This window comes from Acartia tonsa, chromosome 15 (genome assembly GCF_053477335.1).
Source record: "Acartia tonsa isolate MP-2025a chromosome 15, ASM5347733v1, whole genome shotgun sequence".
NCBI classification, from domain to species: Eukaryota; Metazoa; Arthropoda; class Copepoda; order Calanoida; family Acartiidae; genus Acartia; species Acartia tonsa.
In genome coordinates this window covers 1243607-1249606 of record NC_137274.1, presented here as the reverse complement: position 1 = coordinate 1249606, position 6000 = coordinate 1243607, and positions in this window count along the sequence as shown.

The following is a 6000-nucleotide window of genomic DNA, read 5'->3' as shown; positions in this document are numbered from 1 at the left end:
AACTAGAGACGTTAGAAATACTTCCTGTCGCAGCAGGTCAAGCAACACAATGACATTCATAATGGGAGGAGGCCTGACACCAAAACAGTTGACGAAACAATGATCAGTTTCGACTGTCCTACTTTTGATTTCTGTGACGTCGGAAAAATGAGGGAGATGAGAGGAGAAGTGAGAAAGAAATTCCCTAAAATAGAGATGGATAATCCTTCATTTTTATGACGTCACAGGAATCAAAAGTAGGACAGATTGGGCTTCGTCAGCAAATTTCACTTGTTTATAATATAATATGGTTTGGTCCTGAGTTCTAGAATGCGGTCACGGGAGGTATCTAAAGTTTGGTGGATACTTGGAAGATCCAGACCTGTTGACTCATACCTGGAAGGAACTTGGACAATATAATTTAATATTTTTATTTATAATAATTACCTACGTGGGTATATCCAACATTCTTAATTTTGTCAAGGAGTAGCTACATCTCTAAATCACCCTTCTGCATGTCTCCATCTAGGCATTCATTTTTTTGTTTTAAATGTTCATGCGTTTATTAAATGCCAAGTTTTTTTTATTTAGGAATACTTGTTGATCCTTTTAAACCTCAGTTATAAATATCTTTTTGTTATAATTGTCCTATTTATCTTTAACTTTACATAATGATTACTGTAACCGTAAGGTACAATCTTGGAAGAATAGCTCTTACATAATCTTTACAAGTAAGTCAACACAACTATTTTCTAAATGATAATAGTTTTAGCTTTTTGAAAACAATTTGTAAATGATATAATTTTCCCATTTAATTAACTTACAATGTTCCCAGAACATTAGTGTACAATGTAATATGTTTAAATTCAGTTTTAAACTACACTTATTAATTACTTTTTAAAAGCAAAACTTTTCTATAATTAGGGTTGGTCCATCAGTAAGTCCTTCAGTCCATAACGGTTAGCTCTTTTTGTTTATTTAGGCATGTCCTATCAATTTCAAACTTTGCATGGTAATTCCTGTAGTAGTTTAGAAAGCCCAGCAACTCTATAATCGCTACCAGAATGTCCGTACGTTTATTTTAAACATGTTGATTCTTAACTTTTTTAACATCATATTTTTATGCGATATAATTATTTGATTGATCTGAATTTTGGAATACTGATTCCTAGGACAACAAAGTACAATGCGAAGCATCTCTATATTTATATTCTGATTTATTCAGCTCTGACACTATACAAGTGTGATATTCGTTTGACCTAACGTTTCAGAGCTTCGCTTTTATGGACGTTGTCATCCTTGTTGATATGGTCAACTGTATGCATGTAAGCATTATCTAATGTCTTTTCTTGAAAATATAAAGTAGTTAGGTTTTATTTTTTGTCTGTTAATATTTTTTTCAATTAGAAGTTGTCTTATGATCAGATAAGCTTCCTATATCTAGGTCACAGGAAATTCTGAATTTAAATTTAGGTCTTGAGATTTGTTTAGGCTATATCTGTCCTTCCTCTCCTAGGTGCCAGGGGCGCTGCCACTAGAATATTGTCTGCTAATAGTTAGAATTTTGATAATTATAAAAATCACAAAACCTCTCTTTAAACATAAAAAGTATTATAACAAGGATGACAACATCCATAAAGGCAAAGCTCTGAAACAAACATTAAAATTAGTGGAGTGGCAGATCTGAATAAACAGAATATTGATGCACACAATCAAGTCTAAATAAAATTGTAAGTAAATTTGTTGCAAAACTTCCTAAATAAAGGATACTGTTAAGGACATACTTACATATTTAGGATTTACTATAGAGATGCTTCGCCATTAACATGGTAATGTCCCTTGTGGTAATAGGAATTAGTATTCCAAAAATCATATGAGTATGATAATAACCTAGCACAATAACATATAAAAATTTGTTGTCAAAAAGAAAGTAAGAAATCAGCATATTTTAATTGTACATACATACTTTATGGCAATGATTAAAGAGTTTCTACCAACTTGTTACAGGAATACTCATGCAAAGTTTGAAATTAATAGGACAACACTTATAACAGTTATAAATCTATCTCAACCATAACATTCAAAAATTAGTAACTACTGCTGCTTCATAACGAAATATATTTCAAAGAAAAAAAATCTTCATTATCAATCGCGTCTCTTAGTGAAGTAAATCAAGCAAATTTAGCTTGGTCTAACCTGTTTAAATCAATGAAAAGAGCTAAGTATCCGTGACAAATGTAGTACGGACCAAACCTATTTATTGGAAAGCTTTGCTCTTAACAAAGTACGTGTAAATTGCAATATCTATTTAAAATAATCCTTTTTTTACTTCTCCAAATATACTAAAAACACAAAACCTCCCATATCGTATTGAAATAATGTTGCTTTTTTTGTTGCATGTCTATTATATTGGACAATTATACCCTATAGCCAGGTCGGCGAAAACAGTAAATGTGTCGAACTATGACGTCAGAAAAAATTAACAATTAACCAATGAGAGGCCGCTATATATTTTACCACAGTGAATACTGGCTTCTTATTGGTTAATTGTTAATTTTTTCTGACGTCATAGTTCGACACTTTTATTGTTTTCAGGTCGGCAGATACTTAATCATTTTACATCCCAATTACTTTTCACATGCATATCCTTTGATATTTATTGTTTGAATGAACTCTTTAAAAAAGCAAAATTATATAAAAAACAAAGCTTATATAAGAGTAACAGTATCTGTGTCAGTCAGCTCAAAAGGAACTTGCTAACCGTTGTAAGTATATAACAATTTTGGGAAAGGGTACCACTACCCTCCCACACCCCTCCTTAACCAAACTTTAGATTAAAAAAATTTCCCAAACATTCGGACAATTGGGCATTCAAATAGGACCTAGTGGTAGTTAGAATCAGTTGAGAACAAAATCCCAGCCGTTCCTTCTTGCCAGATATCGCCATTTTAAGATTTTTAGTAAAATTGCACTAAATATCCAAATACAAACTTAAATCTACTTTTAATTTTTTAGTATAATTTTAGTGAGACAGCTCAATAACAGAGAATCTTTGCTCCTGTGGCTAAACTTACTGCCTGGAGTCCCTAACAGAGAGTGCCTTTATTTGTTAACACAATTAGGGATTCGAACCAATTCCCAATACTAACCAAAGTGGAATAGCTGTGTATTACAGCATTAGGTCAGTATTTTCACCACTGACAGGTGGAAGGCAAGGCCTATCCTAACCAGAAACCCGATCATTCACCCACAGGCCCCAGTGGAGCACCTTGGAGGTCTGCACCACATGTTTAGTGGGGTTCTCTGCACCCATGGATTGGGTAGGTTGAGACCTAATGGTGCCCACAGGCTCCCATTAACCCTGCCATCTGGGCAAAGCTTAGAATAATGTCACACACCTGGCCCCTAAAATGGGCTGTGAGTTAACTCCCCTGCCAATCATAGATCAGCACAGCCGCCATGGAAGGATAGCTGCAGGTGGTGGGCCGCATACCTTCACTCAAGATGCAAGTTAGCCCTATTCTGATTTTGATCCTCCAGGAGATCATAGTATTGTGCATCTTGAACTATACCCAGAGCCTGGGAGGGTTCTTTCTGAGGGAGCTGGTGACACCATTACTGTTTGACAAACCCGAGCTGATGGTATGGATCAATAGGGAGAGTAGCCATGGTCGCCCCTACTCACATTAAGCAAGTGGTCACAGCCCTGCCAAGCCTGGGGAAGGCCCAGAGCCCCTCCCACAAACAGCTGCTAAAGACAAGAAGCCCTCTAGCTGTAAAATCAACTGTCTGGCCAGGGCAGCTTTCATGGGGCCACAGCCTTTGTCCCCATCGACTTTCATGAGGTCAAGGAGCACCTGTTCAGAGCTGACTGATGACCAGGATATGGGTAGCGTGAAGTTCTTGGCCATTCCCATCAAGATAGGGGCCTGGGCCCCTCAAAAGGTAAAACTGAACTGGGGCTATTCTTAGTTGTACACCCCCATGGTGTTCAATGTGCCTCCAGGAGGTGCGACTGCATCAAACGGCCCCCCAGGAGAGAGATGGTGGTCAAGACCAGGCCTAACTTTCCAGTGCAGGGGACCCCAGGTAAAACTTTAACAAGGAGCTGAACCTGCTGATCACCAACAACAGCTAGAAGGTATCCAAAGGGGCATGCATTGCCTGATCCCAATAATGTAATATACAGCTATTCCACCATGGATAGTTTCAAACAGTAACTGTGTCCCCAACTCATGCATTGCTTAATGTGAATGGGGGCGACCATGGCTACTCTCCCTATTGATCCATACCATCAGCTCGGGTTAGTCAAACAGTAATGGTGTCCCCAACTCCCTCAGAAAGAACCCTCCCAGGCTCAGGGCATAGTTCAAGATGCACACTACTATGATCTCCTGGAGGATCAAGATCAGGGTAGTGCTAACTTGCATCTTGAGCAAAGGTATGCGGCCCACCACCTGCAGCTATTCTTCCATGGCAGCTGTGCTGATCTGTGATTGGCAGGGAAGCATCTCATGGACAGGGCACAAGCCAGGTGTGTGACATCACTCTGAGCTTGGCCCAAATCGCAGGGTTCATGGGAGTCTGAGGGCACCATTGGGTCTCAACCTGCCCAATCCATAGGTGCAGGTGAAAAACACCCCAAAAAACAAGTAGACCTCCAAAGTGCTTCACTGGGGCCTGTGGGTGAATGATCGGGTTTCTGGTTAGGATTGGCCTTGCCTTCCATCTGTTAGTGGTGAAAATACTAACCTAATGCTGTAATACACAGCTATTCCACATTAGTTAGTTTTGGGAATGTGTTAACACATAAAGGCACTCTCTGTTAGGGACACCAGGCAGTCAGTTTGGCCACAGGAGCAAAGATTCTCTGTTTTGGGACTGTCTCACTAAAATTATACTAAAAAATTTAAAGAAGATTGTAGTATAAGTTAAAGACTAGCTTTGCTCTGATCTTAATAATTAGTCTAAATAGACAGCTAAAATGGATAATGGCCAAAAGGGGTAGCTGTCAATAAAGTATAAGCTGTGGGCTTAGGTAAAACAATGCAAAGCTAGACAACTTCAGTTGGTTTTAGAATTTAGCTTAGCTAGGTTCGCTCCCCCGTAGCTGTAGGTTTGAGTCCCTAGGTGTGGACACCACAGTTACATTATACCAACCCAGAATCATAAGTAATATATACATATATCCAGTTATTATTGAATCTACTATATTATTAATAAAGTGTTGATCAACATTAAACAAGGTGACATTAGTTATTTGTAGAAGTAGCAAATCTGCTCTATAATTCAGAAAGATCTGTCCTACGTCTATACTACAATTTTGGCGCAGTCTTGTACGTTTCATAGATTGAATTGTATAGAACCTTCGCTGCCTATTTTTGTCTACAGTTTTCTAATTTCCTAAATTGCCAATCTTATTTTGAACTTTTTGACTTCTTATTTTTATGATGGCTGAAAAAGGGAATATTAATATGGAGGTTGAAGAGCTCAGGGCGGCCATGGATAAGTTCATGGCAGATGTAACGGCCAAATTAACTGAAATTAACGCATCCAAAACTGAAGTGGCGAATTTAGTTTCGGCAAAGGTTAAGGAACAAAAAGATGCTCTGTCCAATGATGTTGATGTTAAATTGACTGGGGTAACAACGGATATTAAGGAGCTTAGGAAAGTGGCTAAGGACCTGCCCAAGGATGGGAATCTAGACTCTTATATTAAGGACAGGATTGAACATGTTCAAGTGTTGGAAACCATGGGTTTGGCGGGTGGAAGTATGGACGATACATTGGATATTAGCTATGGAGAACATGTTTCAACCTCTCACTTAATAGAGGGGGCGGGTAGAATGGACAAGTCCAAAATAACGGCACCTGGCGAGTTAAAAAATAGTATGTTTGACTTTTGGGGCCCCGACAACAATACAAATTGGGTGAATTGTTATGAGAAACATTTTTCGAATTTTGAACAAGCATTGATCGCTGAAATCCCTGTCATCCCTGACAGATACACTTATTTTGAAA